This window comes from Chelonia mydas, chromosome 10 (assembly GCF_015237465.2).
Source record: "Chelonia mydas isolate rCheMyd1 chromosome 10, rCheMyd1.pri.v2, whole genome shotgun sequence".
NCBI classification, from domain to species: Eukaryota; Metazoa; Chordata; order Testudines; family Cheloniidae; genus Chelonia; species Chelonia mydas.
The window spans coordinates 35,084,432-35,104,352 of NC_051250.2; the positions used below are offsets into that span (position 1 = coordinate 35,084,432).

The following is a 19,921-nucleotide window of genomic DNA, read 5'->3' on the forward strand; positions in this document are numbered from 1 at the left end:
AACTAACTAGTGTAATAAGCCACCCCCGAGACACACACGCACACACAACTCCAAACCAGCCTTCCCCATGCCTCACACTAAGCACGCTCCACTCCAGCCCAGCTGGTTTCGCTCCCAGCCTGCTCCGTCTGTGCACATTAAGGCGCTTTCTGGGTCTGAACTGCTTTTGGCAAGCTAGACTTCTGTTTGCCTAGTCCCCCCCCCTCCGCTATCTCCTGCTCTCCCCCCCTTCTCCCCCTCCCCAATCTAAACACTGCCAGGGACATTGCAAATCAGAAAAAAGCCTCAAGGGCAAATCGGTACAAATGAGAGCAACCAAGGGGGGCGGGCGGTGAAGGCTTGTTGGATTGTGCTTCTGTTCCTGAGTTTGATGTATTTCTACAAACATACATATAAATGCTATGAAGGAATTGCTTTCATAACCACAACGCCCAGCTAGGCAGGGTACCAGCGCAACTCACCAGGGCACTGGCAGGTGCGAGCTTGGGGATCCCTCTCTCATCAGTGGGGGAATTACACCCAAAGCCCATCCAACCTACCTACAGCTTTTACCTGCTGGCCCTCCTCCTGCCTTTTCCTGTTGATCAGAGGAGGTGAGGGGCCCCCCGGACAGACTAGTGAGTGGGGCAGTCGGGGGGTGATTCCGTAAGTCATAAAATTTTTATTATTTCTGGGCGAAGGGAGGGGGATGAGCATGGGACGGAAGAAGAGAATCTTTGATAATTCTTCTCTCTTTGGCTTTCTACACAGGGCTAGGGGGAGGCAGAACCTCGGGGAAAGGAGAGAAAAGTTTTCAGAAAACTATTCAATTCTAGTAAAAGGAAAAAAAGTGGAGTTTGGGGATTTTTTTTCCTAGATTTTTTCTCTCTCTCTCCGATTAGCAAAGAGAAAGAAGGGGACTTTAGTTGATGTTGAACATTTCAAAAGGACATGAAGTCAGCCAAGAGGCGGACAAGTCTGAAACACAGAGAGAGAAGTTAGAGCTATTTTAGTGTTACAGTTAATTTGTGCATTTAGAGAGCATGGTGTTGGGGATTAAGAGTGAGATCAATAGCGAGTTTGATGGGTGTGTATGGTGGTAGAAAGGTAGACTGACAAGCTAGAGCTGTGTATGTGCTATAATTGTATGTATTCTACATAGATGAGTGAGTACATATGATAATAGATAGGAACACATATATGTATAATTGTACATATGAATTGTATATATATTTGTAGTTTTGTTGTAGCCATGTTGGTCCCAGGATATGAGAGGGACAAGGTGGGCGAGTTAATATTTTTCACTGGACCAACTTCTGTTGGTGAGAGAGACAAGCTTTCGAGCTACACAGAGCTGAAGAGGAGCTATGTGTAGCTTGAAAGCGTATCTCTTTCACCAATTGAAATTGGTCCAATAAAAGATATTACCTACCCCACCTTGCCTCATTAATTGTGTCTGTGTTAAATAGATGGATAAAAATCTTGCAAACAAAAACTGCAACAGCTTAAACTGTTTAATGCATTTAAAAAATAAACACTCTTTCTTTGATCCAATCTGCCAATATCTTCTCAAGTATTTTAACTCCTTGTTATTATGAACGTTTGGCACTGAGGAGGTCAGATGTGGTCTTTCTGCTTGGATTCATCCCATAATGATCTGTCCAATTGCTTTAGCTGCTAATTTGCTCATGCGAGTCTTCAAAGAAAAGTTTGTTTCAAATTTGAGTTTCTTCCCCTCAATGTGTGTTTCACTAAAAATGGGATCTGGTTTTCATTTATTTTTATCTCTATTTATCTATGCATCTATATCAAAATAGATATACACCCATACACTGTGTACTGTTTTAATGCTCTATTTCCTGCAGACTTTAATTGCCACATTTCTAAACACTGCTTTAAATAGTTTCATCTTAAATGGTCAAAGAGACTATAGTTAATACAAGATCAGATGACTCCATAAACCTATGTAAGCTGTAAGAAAGAAAAGAATCAAGAAAGCTGGAAGGGAAAGGGGAAGATTAGAAACAAGATTTAATCAAAACTATTATGGTTATAATTTTTTTCTTGAATCCTTCCTTACAATTGAATGTGACAGAAAGAAAATAAAATGTAATGTTGAATCTTTGAAGAAAGTTGCTCACCTGAGTGAATAATCTAATCTGTCTAAAAATATTGCCTATATTACTGGTCATCCAAACACTTGGCAGAGACGAGAACGAAAATAGGAAAGCTAGGTTGGCAGATTCCGAACAGGTATATTGCAAAGATCAAAAATCCAGAGAAGGGGTAGTGCTGGGCTTGTGACTAATGGGTCTTTTGCACCCCAACAAATCTACTGTTTCTGCTTAGCCATCATCATTCAAATGACTTGCTTTGGGGGTACTCTCACCCCAGATAAAAAGTATTCTGCTGCCCTTGCGCCCATTGCCTGCAGTTTTTTAACAGGATAGTTTGTCCAGAGGCATATTTCAGATTTTAACGTTGCCAGGTTAAAGATTCTGTTAAAGGAGCTCTAAGGGCTTAACTTAACCAGTCACAGGTGAGGCGATACAGCTGTCCTCTTCTCATAGACATTTCTAACCATTTCCTGTGACTGCTGGAATTTCAGTTCCCTGACTGATTAAAAAGTATCTTTGGGAGCAATCTGGTATTTTAACCAACATGGCAAAGAACTGTAGAATCTTCAGTGCTGAATATTCTGCACAGGGTGGTTCAAAAGCAACATTCCAAGTGGGAAACCAAGGGAAGTCCTCCTGCCCCCTTGTTATTAATTAAAAATAGCTCACCATGGCATTAACCCCTTCAGCACCACAGATGGTTTGCACGTGAGAGCCAAGAACTGACAGGACATGCACAAATTCTCCAGGGCCTATACAAATGCAATTGCAGAATCATTTCCATGCCACTCCTGTGGTTGTCCATCCATGGGGTGGCGTCTAATCGGTTAATGAACTTTCTATCCATCTTTATGCATCAGCTAATGACATTCTAGAGTGTAAAGGCCTGTTGGCTTTGCCTCAGGCCTTTATTATTCTACCCGGTCATTACTTGACCAGTACAGACCACACAGGGTTATTTAATGGCTAAGCAATGCCTCCTCATGTTACATGCCTGTTCGGCAATTCAGACTCAGCCTCTGGCTAAAGTCCTTTCCTCCAATCTCTGTGCCCTGCATGGTGATGGCGCTCAAACAATAATAATATTGTTATTAACTATACTGATTGTTCATAAGCTGAGCGACACTTGCCTCTTTCTGTGCCAAGAGAAGAAACTCAAACTACAATAAGCAAAATATAGCCAGGGTCAACTAAAGAAATTGCCTTGATCTGAGTAAAAAAACAAGCTAAATATAGTTCCACCAGCTGGGATTCTGGGTGCCAGAACTGCAGGCAGCTGGGCAACTGGGAAAAATTTTCCTGCACGGGACAAATTACTGTTTGCAGGGAAGCTGTCTGGGAAGAAACTGCTTTGAGCTGTTGCCAGTTCTCTGCGGTCAAGTACACACAACAGGCAGCTACTCTTCAAATATTGTCATGTCTCGTAGCTTCGCCTCCCCTAACTATACTTTGGCTTGGCAGAATTCACTTTTTAAAAATAATTTCAGAGGATAATTTTTATTTTTAAGCATTTTTTTCATATTATATATTTAAATTTCCACAGTTGGGCAAAATTATGGGTTTTAAGCATTTTTCCTATGTTTATCTATTTACGTTTTCACACAATTTTACAGGAAATGATTTGGGGGTCAAACACTAATTATTCAATGACAGCAGATATTGATATTCAAAAACTTAAAACTTCATAACTGTTAAAACACAAATTGTCAACATCACATGCCAAAATATACAAAATAAATATCCTTCAATCAAACGCTAAGAATTTCTCACACAGCAGTTTCTTCCTTTGTATCTGTAAATTTTAATTATTATCAATGGAAATATTTTTCATGGGCTTGTGTGTGTGTGCAGTGAAATCGATGTTTACCTACACTTAGTGATAAAAATCTAATTCTTCCAAGCCTAAACCTAGCTGATAAAAAACAATGCTGCTGTCCACTGGAAAAAAATTACACTTCTGTCTGAAAATATTTCATCCACTATTGTCACAGCTAACTAGGGTGACCATACAGCAAGTGTGAAAAATTGGGACATGAGGTGGGGGGTAATAGGTGTCTATATAGGGACAAAGCCCTGAATATCGGGACTGTTCCTATAAAATCGGGACATCTGGTCACCTTACAGCTAACCCCTACGATTCCAGTCCTCAAGAGAGATAAGAGGAAAAAACATTTTTCTCTCTGTTTGTGCTGGTTGTGCCTAGTCAATTTCAACCTTTTCTTCTGTTAATTGGTTTCCCTGGTGTCTGTATAGGTTTTAAACAAGAACAAGGAAGAAAAAACATTTTTTAAAAATAGGAAAATGTGATTGTAAAGCCACTGAAATCGGGGCTAGGCGCAGGGCCTGGGATTGCTTTGCATTCATTTTTTTGAACTGAGTAGATTTCAAATGGATTGTGTCCCTTTAAAGTACAAAATGTCCCAATGAACTGCTAATGACAGCAGAGTGATATATCATTATTTCTGTGTCAAAGGACTGTAGTTCTCTAGTTTAAGTGTCCAAATTTATTTTCTGGGGTTTTTTTTAAGCAATACAAAACCTACATTAGGAGAAATGCTTTCATTGTTAGTTAAAAACCACTTTCAATGAAAACCGTTGTTTGCTTGGATTTAAACATTCCCCTTCTCTGGCTGCGACCCAAACATTGCAGCCTTGAGCAAGTGCCTGGGAACCAGAAAAGGAAACCAGCTAGAGCTAGCAACAAAAGTGAAACTGACCAGAGGGGTCTCATTGGCCAAGCGGAATAAAATGCAAACAAAGAAACAAATTGCACAAATGGTGAGGGGGAGCATAGGGGTCAGATTCTCAGCTGGTGTCATTTGGTGTAGCTCCACAGAAGTCAATGAATTTACACCCGCTGAAGGTCTAGCTACGAGATGTGGAAAATTTGATTTATTTTTAAATAATCTTCAGTCTCACCAACAGCACAGATAAGGAAATGTGTCTGTTACAAAGGCAAGATTTTTATCCTGACAGTATCCCTTTAGTGCTATAATCCGAATGCTAAATATTATTATTATAGCATCCTATAATCAATAACTGGAATAATGTTTGTTAAAATAAACAATATTTTCTAAAGGTGGTAGATGGCTAAAGCAACTGACTCGCCTGGGCTAACAAAGTTCTATTTATCTGATGCCTGGGAAGTTCTCTTTCCTTTTTGCACTCTCCTCTGGTAAGAAATTGGGGAGCCCTGTATCTCATCCAGTTGGATTTCCCAGGAGATGGTCACCATTTGGAATTTTCTGAGTCTACCTTCTTGAGACTCAAAACTATTCTTATGGTGCAATGGATTCTATGTGGACACCAGTGTATCTTGCTCATGGTATGAAGGGGGCGGGGCGGGGGGGGGGAAGGTCAAGAGGTTTTATTCCTAGCTTTGCCCCGTCTCACTGTGTGGCCTTGGGTAAGTCATTGACTCTCTCTTTGATTCCCAAGGATAATAACAGATCTCCTGTGAGGTGGGGAAGGACTATTATCTCCACTGAGGTTTTGAAGTCACTAATTAATTAATTGTCCCCTAGATTCACTAATGTCTGCAACACTCTGAGGTCTAGGTATGGAAGGATCTTTGGATCTGCAAATCAGAGCTATGTGAATAACAGTGTTTTGGGCTCACTGGCCATTCCAAACATTTTAAAAATTTCTTTCCAGTCAACCTGAAAACTAATTATTTTGAAATTTTCTGTGAATCAAAAAGTTAAAAATAAAATAGGACAAATGAAATGTTTTGATTTTGACCATTTTAAAATTTGTTTGATTGGTTCTTTAATAAAAGTATAGGAAATTTTGAAGTGAAGAGTCATTTTGAACCAAAAAGAACAAATATTTAGATTTTTTTTAGGGGCTTTTTTTGACGGAAACAATTTGGCAAAAGTGGCACAAATTCATGGAACAGTTCTATATCTGCATTTTTTTGGCAGAAAAAAGCTTCAGCTGAAAAACTTTGCTCAGCTCTCATGCAAAGAGGTAGGAGGCACTGGTGATCCTGGCACAGGGTTGAGATCTCACATTTGAGGGCAGGGTGCCATTTTCCTTAAGATACACCCGGAGGGACCTGGGCTTTTTGTTTGTTTTTCTCTCCTTTTGGCACACTGAGCAGGTACTGTCCATTAGGCGCAGGTGTGTGTCTCCAACAAGCATGATTCCTGGCTGGTGAAGAAGAGCCCTCGGGCACTACAGGATGGTGGGCCTTCCTGTCATCATCTTTTATGTATCTATTCCCGTAGCCATGTCCTTGCACACTTCGATCCTTGCTGACTCTCTGCAGCCAATCAGAACTTTTGAACAGGGATGAATTTAGCCCGGTGTTTCCAAAATGCAGCAATAATATCCTGTTTCTAGTAGCACTTTGTTTACAGATACCTGTCCCAGTGGATAACCAGCCAGGGGACACAAATGTCAACACCCATAGTGAGGAGGCAGCCTGAATAAAGAGATGTGCTTTATGCTGTCCCCCTAAATGGGGCAAAACTCAGTCTCTGATGGATCTTGACTGAGAGCGTATCCTAGAGACAAGGACCCCTGAGTAAGAACATTGATTTTCAAAAGTTTAAAACCCTCTGATGTTCTTTGAATACCTGCATCACCTGAATACCTGGAATGCATCCGATGAAGTGAGCTGTAGCTCACGAAAGCTTATGCTCAAATAAATTGGTTAGTCTCTAAGGTGCCACTAGTACTCCTTTTCTTTTTGCGGATACAGACTAACACGGCTGCTACTCTGAAACCTGCATCACTTTGTGTGAGGCCACTGTCTATCTCACTGGAGTTGCTATTTTGCTGGTCAGATGATGTAAGTTAAGTCACAGTAAATGCAGCTCATCACTGCAATGTACAAGATTTCCAAAGTACCTGGAAGGTCAATTCTATTAATTTAATGGTTAATTCAGCTAATATGTTTGCTAAATAACATAACGCACCACCATTACATGAAGCAGTTTAAATATGTGAATTATAAAATGGACATTGGAGCAACTCCTACTTTGAAAGACACCTCATTCCTGAGCTGCTGTGCCACATCAGAGACAGTCCCGTGTCCTAGTGCCAAGTGCCAGGGCTGCAGTGCTGATCCTTGTTCTGACACTAGGGGTTGGGGCAAAATTTTCAAAGGTGCCTAAGAGAGTTAGGAGCCTAAGTCCCATTGTCAAAAACGCAAAATATTTCACTTGGGAGGGAAAAATCAAAGACATAGCTACAAAATGGGAATAACTGGCTAGGTAGTAGTGTGACGGGTTGGACCCCTTAAGATGCCACCTGGAGTGCTGAGATACCACTGAGCTCACCTGTTCTGCCAGCCAGGGCACCCTTTTTACCTGTCTTGTTGAGCCAGGCTATTAAGCCTCCTCCAGCACACAAACAGGCAGGGCCACACCCAACAGCAAAACAACACAGACACTGAGATCAGCTCCAGGGACTCAGGTTAACTCAGGTTAAGGGACTTGCCCCAGCACTCAGGTGTCCAACCCCTGGGTGCCGACCCAAAGGTATATTATGAAATCCACCTCCTTCCTCAATGTGGAGGAAGGTATGCACAGTCTCTTCCCCCTCTTCCCCCACAGTTATGAATTGCACAAACTGGGTTATATTATAAACAAGAAATAAGTTTATTAACTATTAAAAGCAGATTTTAAGTGGTTAAAGTGGTAGCAAACAGAACAAAGCAGATTACTAAGCAAATAAAACAAAACACTCAAACTAAGCTTGTTTCACTAAAGAAATTGGTTACAAACAGTAATTTCTCACCCCAGATATTGTTGCAGGCAGATTATAGAAAGTCTTGAAAGGCAGCTGCACTGGCCTGCAGCTTGAGACTTCAGGTATTTCCACTCACAGACTGGATGCCCTCCCAGCCTGGGTTCAATCCTTCTAGCTTCCAGGTGTTTTTCAGCGTCTCTTTGGGTGGGGAGGCAGAGGAGAACCCTGATGATATCACGTCTCTGCCTTATATAGCTCTTGTGTATGGCAGCAACCCTTTGTCTCCCAGTGGAAGAGCACTGGCATTCCAAGGAGTAGGTCCAGTACCAGGTGACTCAGACCCATGTCTCCACAGGGCTGTGGCAGTCATTACTCATAGGCTGTCTGGAGTGACCACAGGAAGACTAAGCTCTTTCACAGTCCATTGTCTTTGCTAATGAGCCATTAGCCCTGTCTGGCTTTTCCATTGTTGTACCTGAAGGGCTAGTTGGGGGTGACACCCAAAGTAACACATTTGAAATACAGATACATAGTCAATATTCCTAACTTCAGATACAGACAAGATACAGGCATACAGATTGGATAATCACATTCAGTAAATCATAACCTTTCCAATGATATCTTACATGAGCCATCTTGCATAAAGTATATCTCAGTTATGTCATATCCATATCATAAGCATATTTTCATTAAAGAATATGGAGTGAAATGTCACAAGTAGTTCTGCTGAAAAGGAAGTGGAGGGTAGAGTGGAGCACAAATTGAATATGAATTGACAATGTGATGCAGTTGCAAAAAAGGTGAATATCATTCTTAGGTGTATTATATACAGGAGTATTGTAAGTAAGACATGGGAGATAATTGTCCTGATCTACTCAGCACTTGTGAGGCCTCAGCTGGAGACCTGTGTCCGGTTCTGGGCACCACACTTTATGAAAGATGTGGACAAACTGAAGAGAGTCCACAGGAGAGCAACAAAAATGATAAAAGGTTTAGAAAACCTGACCTATGAGGAAAGGTTAAAAAAACTGCACGTTTAGTCTTGAGAAAAGAAGACCGAGGAGGAACCTAACATAATATCTGCTAAAGGCTGTTATAAAGAGGTCTGTGATCAATTGTTTCTCTATGTCCACTGAAGGCAGGACAAGAAGAAATGTGTGTAATTTGCAGCAAGGGCGATTTAGGTTAGATATTAGGAATAACTTTCTAGCCATAAGGGGAGTTAAGCTCTGGCATAGGCTTCCAATGGAAGTTGTGGAATCCACATCAATGGAGGCTTTTAAGAACAGGTTAGACAAACACCTGTCAGGGATGGTCTAGGTTTACTTGGTCCTGTTTCAGTACAGTGGGCTGGACCAGATGTTCTCACATGGTCCCTTCCAGCCCTACATTTCTATGATTCTTTAACTCCAGGAGATGGGGCTTTAAGGAAAACACCAAATAGTGTGAGATTTGCGCTAATGTTACAAGAGTAGGCAACAAGAGCAAATGCAAGGCTATTACTGAACTGAAATGAAGAACACAGCTGCTACTAGAATAAGCAATTAACTGAAATCTCTATTTCTGGGCATTTCACATGGCTGGTGGCTTTCAGTTTGCTGACAGTATTGGGCCTTGCTGAAATATTAAGGGCTGGTCATGTGATAAAAAGTTCTACAATCCCCTCATTCCTGGCACCGCCCTGAGGACTGTGGCACCGCCCTGTTGGCTGACAGGAGGTACCTGAAAGGCTCCATCCCCTTTCCATGGTGACAATGGAATAGCTATGAGGGACTTTTCTATTCTGCTGTATCCTCATTGGACATATGGTCCAGAGCCAATTGTGCAGGGAATTGGCTCTGCTGATTTCTCCTCTCCTACCCCAACCACAAGGTCTGCTGGGGTGGAAGGGATGATCCAGAAGCTGTCCCTTTGGCCACTCCGTGGTGGGGTCAGCCAAGCAAGACAGCCTGCTGGGGGTCGGTGGGAGGCGATCTTTTGACCAGCATTCTATACATTTTGCCCAAGTGTAGCCAGAGCGAGCAGCGCACTAACCAATCAGAAGAATTCAGTGTGAGAGCCCAAAGCAAGGAACAGATGTCATTCCACTGGGATTATGGGCTTGTCTACACTGGCACGTTACAGCACTACAACTTTCTCGCTCAGGGGTGTGAAAAAACACACTCCTGAGTGCTGCAAGTTTCAGCACTGTAACGTGCCAGGATAGACAGTGCACCAGCACTGGAAGCCGCACTCCCAGCACTGGTAGCTACGCCCCTCGTGGAGGTGGGAGCTCTCTCCCAGCACTGGTGCTGTGACTACATAAGCCACGTTAATACGCTGCCGTGCAGCGCTTTAACGTTGCCAGTGTAGACACGCTCTTACTAAAGAGATGAAGGGAATGAGGTGCTCAACTCCCACTGAAATTCAGTGACATCTAACTCCTGTGGACTCCTTGGCATAGCCCAGCCTTTACTTGGTGTAACTAGGAGCAGAAACTAGAGTGAACTAGCAAAAAGCACAGTTTTAATAGGCACCTAAATTATTTTCCCTGCAAAAATGAGACATGGCAGCTCAGCTAATTAAACTAGCATCCTAAAGCAATGTCTATGTGTACTAGCAAATGTGGCGCCATGATTATACATCAGTATCTAATTCAGCCACTGTGCTAATAGCATATGGGACTTGTTTTTAATAAGGAGAAAATGCAACAGATGAAATATTTGAAACTGTCCTCTTTAAGCAATTGAAATAAAAAAGGCAGCTCCATCTTAATTAAAATGACGGCCGTAAACAGAGTGAGTCTGTCATCAGACAGGGATGTATAAATAAACGTGGTCACACTTATATAAGGTCCTGTTTATAAACAGCTCATAAAGGGTTCATAAATGATTAATAGATGTTTTAATAAATGGTTAATCAATTGTTATAGAGTCCAACAGGTCAACAGGTTGTTTATACCCAGGGCTTATAACCATATGCAATAGCTTCCTCTGATGCCTTCGCAACCATGTGTAGAACACAGTGCTCATGCCTATAACATGCTGATAACATTTATAACAATGTATTAACCTTGGTAAATTAAACTGTAATATAAAATGTCACCAGAAAGGCTTTTGATCGGGGTCAGATTCTGATCTAAGGTACATCAGTGTGAATCTGGAACAGAGCCACTAGGAATTTGAACAGCAGCACTGCTATTTTTAGGGGGGGGGCGGTAATTTTGTTTTGTAAATAGACAAGTCATCTCTCTTAGGTACTAATCTGGCCCCCATGGCCACAGCATCTGAGTACCTCACGGTCTTTAACAAGCAAATCCTCACAATGCCACCGTGAGGCAGAGAAGTGTCATTATTCCCATTTCACAGCTGGGGAACAGAGGCACAGAGAGATTCAGGAACTTGCTGAAGGACATGCAGCATGCTGGTGACAAAGCAGGGACTTGAGCTCAGTCTGCTGAGACCAAGCCTAGTACCCTAATCACAGAACTGTCCTTCCCTCCTCTTGCACCTTTTGTTGTGGCCTAGCTATAAATGTAAGGGGCTGACAACCCTACTTCAAAAGGGGGGCAAATATTTCACAATGGTCACAAGTACCTAGTAAAGTAGTCACAGTTTTTTCCTTGGAATCCACAGCACACAGCAAATCCTCATTGTTCTCCTTTGGTTTTCATGAACCAAACTGAATTCGTGCATCCGTGGGACTCAATCCAGTTCCTGGTGGACAGGTATCCTCATCATAGAAACCATCACTAGAGTTGGCACTGACTGCCTTGGCAGAGAGGCCAAGGGCTGAAAGGGGGTGGAGAATGAAGCACCATCTCGCCCCCTAGAGGGGGTGCCTCCAGGGCAGGAGGAGAACACATTCGTGGGGCATTGTTGCGGTAACCTGACCAGCCACTGACCAGGCTGTAGCCATTCTGTGTACAGACGATCAGCCTCCAGAGCCATCTGACTGGTGCCTTGCCCCAGCAGTAAATTCACTACCAAACAATTACATCAAAGTAAATTAATCTGGAGTGAATAGAAATTATAACTAACAATACGAGTTAAAAGAGAAGGAGTACTTGTGGCACCTTAGAGACTAACAAATTTATTTGAGCATAAGCTTTCGTGAGCTACAGCGCACTTCATTGGATGCATTCAGTGGAAAATACAGTGGGGAGATTTGTATACACAGAGAACATGAAACAATGGGTGTTATCATACACTGGAGAGTGATCACTTAAGATGAGCTAATACCAGCAGGACAGCCAGGGGGTGGGGGGAGGGAAGAAAACCTTTTGTAATGATAATCAAGGTGGGCCATTTCCAGCAGTTGACAAGAATGTCTGAGGAACAGTGGGTGGGGGGGAATAAACATGGGGAAATAGTTTTACTTTGTGTAATGACCCATCCACTCCCAGTCTCTATTCAAGCCTAAGTTAATTGTATCCAGTTTGCAAATTAATTCCAATTCAGCAGTTTCATGTTCTCTGTGTATATAAATCTCCCCATTGTATTTTCCACTTCTTTTTGCGGATACAGACTAACATGGCTTCTACTCTGAAACCTGTCAATACGAGTTAATAGGCTTCACCTCGCACACTATGTGGTAGAAATGACCCCCCTGTAGAGAGCCAACACAGCTACCGTGCAGTGCTGAAGTTCCATTTCAGCTCTATTCTCAGGTATCTAAGTGCTGCACAGGTTTGCAGCAGCTCTTAACATGCGGGTGAATTTCATCCTAGGAGAATCCCAGTGTATATTAGCTGGAATCAGTATTTTGTTATCATCTTGCTCTAAAACATTCATAGCAAATGAACAGTCAAGGAGCAGCCATCTAGCTGGCATGGTCATGATGATCAAGACACATGTGTAGGCCAAGGAAGTCCCAGGAAGACAGATCCCTGCCCAGTCGCCAATTGGTAATGCCCACTTCCACCCCAGGCACACGAAAGGGATGTTCTGTTCTTCCGATTTCACTTCCTGTCCTCAGAATGTTCCCTGTGAGATTCCCACCACCATGCCAGATAATGCAGGTAGCAAGCCCCAGGAGGATCACCTGAAACCTGAGTACTCAAAAGTAATAGGGAACCATGTACCGGCTTTGCCTGAAAGTGCTAGCCCTTTGCCAACAGCTTGTTGTAATGTGCTGGCTTTCAAGGCATGAGGGAGGGATATTGTTCTCTTGTGGTTTGGATCACAGAGGGGTTCAGGGATCTTCCTCTAGTACCATTCAAGGGACGCCTTCTTTAGCTCAAGTTGTAGAGGCCTGTATTTTGGAAAGGAAGGACTTAAATACAGCCGTTGACGTTTTTCGTTCATATAACTTTTTTTATGAGAAAAGGCATTTTTCATCAAAATGGAAATTTCAGATGGAAATATACATTTTCAACCATAAGTTTGGAGGTTTCACCCCAAAAATAGAAAACCAAAAATTTTGCAATGAAAAAATTTTTGTCCGAAGAGTGAAAAGATTTTGTTTTAAAGGTTAATATTTTTCTGGTTTTGGCCAAACCATTTTCAGGTTTGGGTCTCTCATTTATTTGTCAAAAACTCGGAGGCAAAATTTTGATGAAAACAACAAAAAAATTACCTAAATTTTTGGCAGGAACAAAATCCATTTCCCTACCAGATCTGGACTCAAGTTCTACTCCCAGTTGCCCGCTCCTTTGTGGGGAAATTTATCTAATCATAATTCTGTGGTCTGCAGACCATTGAGCCTTTGCACTGTGATACTTTGTCTGTGGTGGGAGTGAGACAGGACGAGGAAAAGTCTTGACATATTTCAGTTTCAATTTTGTTAATAATCAATCAGACCCAGTGTAGAGGCTGCACACTCAGACCCTTGTAAGGTGTCCACCTACGCTTCAAGGGAAGAAAGGACAAATTCAGGGCAAAGTTGATCTGTAAGGGGCAACATTCCACCATGGTAGAGTCATAATACAAAAACATACATTTGTACAATACCACAGTGTATGACCCTTTGCATGATCGTTGCTGTAATACAAGACAAAGGGTGTCCTGCATTGACTTGATATGGCAGGGGAGATATTAGGCAGTAGATAAGGGACATCCTTTAGAAGAAAGGATGGGGAAATCCCCCTAGCCCTAGAATGAGAGCCCCTAGACACTCCCTAGTGATTGCTCTACCATTAGCATCAGCATCATCATGACAAATCTCAAAGGGAAGTAGACCCTTTGCAGATCAAGCACCAGGTGGGTCAACATGTAGCTAGGTCCTTAAAGGTGGTCTGACTGGAGATTCAGTTTATGTCCATCATTGGCAATCTTAGCGCACTACCAAAGCTTTTGGTGACCATGTGATTGCTGGCTGCGTAGCAGAATTCCTTGATAAATGTGCTTCATAATTTGTTGATCTTCCAGCCTAATAACATGTCGGTACTAAGAAAGCCACCAAAACTGAAACAGTGCTGATGGAGGTGTTTGGGGGTTCGCTACAAATATCTTCATTTCTGATCATGTCCTGACATTTAACATGGAGCAGCTGACTGCTCTAGCTGACTGCCAAATAGTCCTGACTTGGCTAGCGAAGGAGTTGGGCCTGGGAGATGGCTCAAAGTGCTATCTAAGGGGCTGGGGAGCAGAGAGAGAAAATGTTCATCTCGGAGTTCTCCCAGGATGGCAGATGTCTCGCCCCCACCCCAGCTCTAGAATTTCTACAAAGATGTAGAGATGCTCTTTGTAAAAATTCTCTGTGCTAGAGACAGCCCAAACCACAGAGCTCCAACCCAGCTTTGGGTCACACCAAGCTTCAGGGGTGTTTGCATGAGGATTTGGGCTCATTATAAAGAGCCATACCTGAAGTTGGAATCTAGGTCCAGATTTGGATTCTAAACACCTCTGGCTGCTGGGGATATTTCTAGCTGGGTTTATGGTTTGGGCCACTCTAACTAAAACACGGACATTCATCCACATGAGCCATTAAATTAACTTGATTTATTATAATTAGAATGAAATTTCTTGCTGGTGAAACATTCCTGGAGACCTAGTCCTCTGTCCACAGAACAGCTCCAGCATGGGCAGCAGCAGCTTCCCTCCTACATCACTCCACCAGTATGCTTCTACATTGGCCTGGAGAGACAGCGACTAGGAGGTTGGGATAGTTCAGTCTTCATGCTCTGTCCAACTCTCGGCTTCTCTGCTGAAACTAACGCTACGGGGAGCCCCTAGTGCCAGCTGGGATTGTGAATTCTGTGGTGTAGAAATCAATTTGAGACCACTGCGGCATTTCACTCAGGCCCCTGGATGGTAGTTATATGGTAGTGACTTTCAGTCACTGAAGGACTGGGTCACATCAGTACTGAAGTGAAAGGCTCCATCACTCATTTCCAACCCCTGAGCCAGCCTGTCGTCTGTTTTTGCCACTAGTCCACATTGTTAGTTGCTATTGAAATGTGGGGAAAAAATGTAGATGGGATGCTAAACAAGAGCATGAGCCTGAACATGCTCCTCCTTCTTTGAAATCTTCAATCCCTGGTTAGACGTTCCAGAAAGCTCCAGGCTATCTCAGTCCCTTGCTCTGAGGAGCAGGTTCCATAACTTCATTCTCCACCATCCTACACCTTGTCCATGGTAGAGGCTGGCATTGCTTTGAAGGGACCATCATGATCATCCAGTCTGACCTCGTGCATAACATAGGTTCTAGAATCTCACTCAGTGATTCCTGCATCCACCCCAATAACTTCTGAATGAACTAGAGTGTATGTTTTAGGAAGACATCCAGTCTTGATCTGAAGGAGAGTTTACCACATCCCCAGTAATCTCTTCCAATGGCTAATTACCCTTGAAGTAAAAAAATGGTGTCCTATTTTCCACTTGAATTTTGCTGACTTCAGCTTCTAGCCATTGATCTTGTTCTCCCTCTGCTTAAAGAACCCTCTAGTATCTAGTATCAGATACTGTTTCCCTGTGAAACTGGTTACAATTAATGATATACATAACAGGCTCCTACCTAGGTTATTAGACCAGTACCAACTTGGGCAGGATGTGTTGAGAAGGCACAAAGCAACAAGCAGAGAAGGAACCTGGAGGGGGATGTAACAACTGGAAGACTCTAAAGAGAAGTTCCATTCACAACATTTCAAGTCTAGCGTGGCTGCCACAGAGTCAACCAGCAATAAAATCCCAACAGGAGCAGAAGAGATAAAGTAATGAATCAAGGATGACCAGAGGGAGCTCCAGAATACTCCAGATGTGGTGCCAGATTTCAGCAGATGGGACAGAGAGACCACGCGTCTTACTGCTCAGACTGATTGTGTTTCCTAGCCCATTCTCACCATATTCTCTAATTTATTATCTCCAGATGTCCCTTTGACGCCAGCATTGGGCACTGTCTCCTTTCAGCCTCTTCACTCCTCATCCCTGCTGCTGACATACTGAGTGTGCATACATTAGCCAGGGAGCCATGGACACACAGCTGCACACCTTCACTTTGACACTATTGCAGTCTTCCCACATCGGGAGACTGGTTTACTACAGAGCCACTGAATCAGGCAGCTGGAAGCCTTCAGTCTCACACAACTCCATTACCATTTAAAAGCAGGCTGGACATGGGAAAACAAACTCCCCGTAACGGAAGCAGCAGTACACAGGTGTTCCTTACCGTGACCTTGTCCAGGTGGTCAGCTTAATCTGGGAAGAAGTTCTAACTACTGTGTAATGGGAACTGCCACCCCCCTAAGGGCGGAGATAGAAAATGCAGTAACAGGATCAGACAGCTGGAGGTAATGAGGTGGCTGGTGAGCTCATTAAATGTGCCACCTAGAAAGGTAGAATCTTATGCTCAAGAACTTTAAGGCTGCACGGAAAATGGGGTAAAGGCCAGGTGAGTGGTTCAAAGCAATACTTCTGTTTATCCTCCGCTGTGGAGAACAGGTTTTAAGTGGCAGTGAGAACTCCAGACTGGTTGAAGATGGGATTTTAGAGGATTTAGAGAAGGACAGGGATATCCTACAGGAGGATCTGAATGACCTTGTAAACTGGAGTAATAGTAATAGGATGAAATTTAATAGTGAGAAGTGTAAGGTCATGCATTTAGGGATTAATAACAAGAATTTTAGTTATAAGCTAGGGTCGCATCAATTAGAAGTAACGGAGGAGGAAAAGGACCTTGGAGTATTGGTTGATCATAGGATGACTATGAGCTGCCAATGTGATCTGGCCGTGAAAAAAGCTAATGCGGTCTTGGGATGCATCAGGAGAGGTATTTCCAGTAGGGATAAGGAGGTTTTAGTACCGTTATACAAGGCACCAGTGAGACCTCACCTGGAATACTGTGTGCAGTTCAGGTCTTCCATGTTTAAGAAGGATGAATTCAAACTGGAACAGGTACAGAGAAGGGCCACTAGGATGATCCGAGGAATGGAAAACTTGTCTTATGAAAGGAGACTCAAGGAGCTTGGCTTGTTTAGCCTAACTAAAAGAAGGTTGAGGGGAGATATGATTGCTCTCTATAAATATATCAGAGGGATAAATACTGGAGAGGGAGAGGAATTATTTAAGCTCAGTACCAATGTGGACACAAGAACAAATGGGTATAAACTGGCCACCAGGAAATTTAGACTAGAAATTAGACAAAGGTTTCTAACCATCAGAGGAGTGAAGTTTTGGAATAGCCTTCCAAGGGAAGCAGTGGGGGCAAAAGATCTATCTGCCTTTAAAATTAAACTCAATCAGTTTATGGAGGAGATGGTATGATGGGATAACATGGTTTTGGTAATTAAATATTCATGGTAAATAGGCCCAGTGGCCTGTGATGGGATATTAGATGGGGTGGGATCCGAGTTACCCAGGAAAGAATTTTCTGTAGTATCTGGCTGATGAATCTTGCGCATATGCTCAGGGTTTAGCTGATCGCCATATTTGGGGTCGGGAAGGAATTTTCCTCCAGGGCAGATTGGAAGAGGCCCTGGAGGTTTTTCGCCTTCCTCTGTAGCATGGGGCATGGGTCACTGGCTGGAGGATTCTCTGCTCCTTGAAGTCTTTAAACTACGATTTGAGGACTTCAATAGCACAGATATAGGTGTGAGGTTTTTTGCAGTAGTGGGTGAAATTCTGTGGCTTGCGTTGTGCAGGAGGTCAGACTAGATGATCATAATGGTCCCTTCTGACCTAAATATCTATGAATCTATAGGCTCCATTTCAGTGGGAGGTGGAGCAGACAGGAGAAGACAATGTGTTCTGTATGCAAATGGAGTATTATTCCAACAGCATCTGGAGATGCTCAAATGCTGTGAGTGAATGAGTGCTGGACCCTCGTTCATGAGGACGAAGACTTTCCAGTGATGTCTAGAGGAGGCTGAGTAAGTGAAGAAATCCCATTGAATGGCCACCATGGTGTAGGGGATCCATCTGGCAGACATTGACTGTGACACATTTATCATGGAGGAATAACCTCTGGGGTGAACAATGTTTTTAGTGACTGTAAATGTCTGACTGGTTAAAGCACTGATTTGGTGGCTTGAAACACAGTGCACAGCTGTCAACAGCTGGAACTACAAGGCAGCACAAAAATGGAGAGTCTTGGTAATATGTCTTGGCCATGGGACCCATGTACTGAGCCCACCATGCATGGGCAAACAAACAAGAATTAGTAGAAATGGTGTGAAGATTCGGTGACTCTTGGAGAAGCTGGATGATCCAGTGAGGAGGAATTGGGGGAAATTCTAGGCCTCTTTTCACGGAGCTATGGGGAACAGCTGGACAAAAGAGGCTATAGCAAGTGGCTCCATAGATGCCAACTGAGAGTAAAGTGTAAAGCAGGGTGGGACCTGATTTAAAGTTTCTGATGTTGGGATCCCAGAACAGCTTCCATCACACAGATGTGACTTCCCAGCTGGAGGCTCTCCTCTGATCACTTATACATACAAACTCATTTTAAAATCCAGTTTCCTTAAGCGGTGAGTTTTTGAGGTGAGCAGAACAGGGCTGCTTCCTCTCCAGATGCAAAGATCGCATTCTGCCTTGCTAAGCAACCGTTCTTCCCCCTCCATCCCACGTTTTCCTCTCTTAATCAGAACTATTGGCATTTTCTTATGGCAAATAATCCTCGCTATGTCCCACAATTAATGCTTAAAAGCTTGAATCGTGCAAGCCCTGGTTATGAAAACAGCAGGAACACAACATTTGCTAATAGCCAAAGTAGGCCCCGCGGCGAAAACACACACCATGGGAAAAATGGTTCGTATTGATCAGAATTCGTAAGAGCTTGAAAACTCCCTCCCCCTCCGCTCTGTCTTGTCCTGTTCTTCTGTTTCAGTATCAGTCAAACCAAGAGGCAAAGGAAGATGAACGACCTGGAAAAGCCACAGAGGGCAACTGGGGCAGGGTCATTACAGGTGGCACTTTCCATGATGGAGTGATAGGCCATAGAACGTCCATCACTGGGACCACCTGCAGCTTGTAGCACGGGAAGTGCTTTTTTGTTCCTTTGGTTTAGATAGTAATTTAAACTGCAGGCTCCTTAGGGAGAGGTGATTGCGTTTGCCTCCCTGTCAACCAATAATAATGTTGGGGCAACATAAATGCTTCTCCCATTCTCACTTTCTTCTTGCCCTTGATCATTTTTCAGGGCCATGTCCAAAAGAGCAGGCATGTGGCCCACTCTGTCTGTCTAGCAGGGAGGAGGGGAACAGGAGAACCTGGTGCATCATGATGGCCATTGTCCAGCTTTGGGATTTCAGCCTGAGCAACCTGCAGGTGCGCAGGTGTGTGTGTGTTTTAGCCTGTGCACATCCTGTGGAGGGTGACGTGTATGTAGCGTGAGGAGTGTGTACGGGGGTGTGTCTATGATGGCAAGCAGAGTGCTGGGCAGGAACAATTTGGGGTGTAGCAGGAGTGTACAAAAGTGAGTAATAAATTAACAGAATAACAATCCTTTTTCAATCCAAGGATCTCAATGCACTTTACAAAACATTAATAAGGTCTGCAACTGCATCCATACTACCTGCCTAAAGCTCTCCTCGACAGGTTGAGATCATTATTCCCATTTTACAGATGGGGAAACTCAGTCACAGAGAGATTGTGACTCCCTCGAGGTTAAAAAATGAATTGCTGGCCAGGCTGGGAATCCAGGAGACCTGAACTTAAATCCTGCATCCTAACTATCGGCAACATTCGCTCCCATGGAAAAAATGTTGCCCTCTT

General features: G+C 43.2%; 1 protein-coding gene across 1 annotated transcript in view; it reads left to right on the forward strand.

Annotated features, from left to right (window-relative positions):
• The first annotated feature begins 347 nt into the window (after positions 1-347).
• Positions 348-19,921, forward strand: part of PRR35 (proline rich 35) — a 37,867-nt gene continuing 18,293 nt past the window's right edge. The window contains exon 1 of the mRNA XM_043523611.1: positions 348-645. The gene's annotated coding sequence lies outside the window, so the exon portion shown is untranslated. The remainder of the gene's footprint in view (positions 646-19,921) is intronic.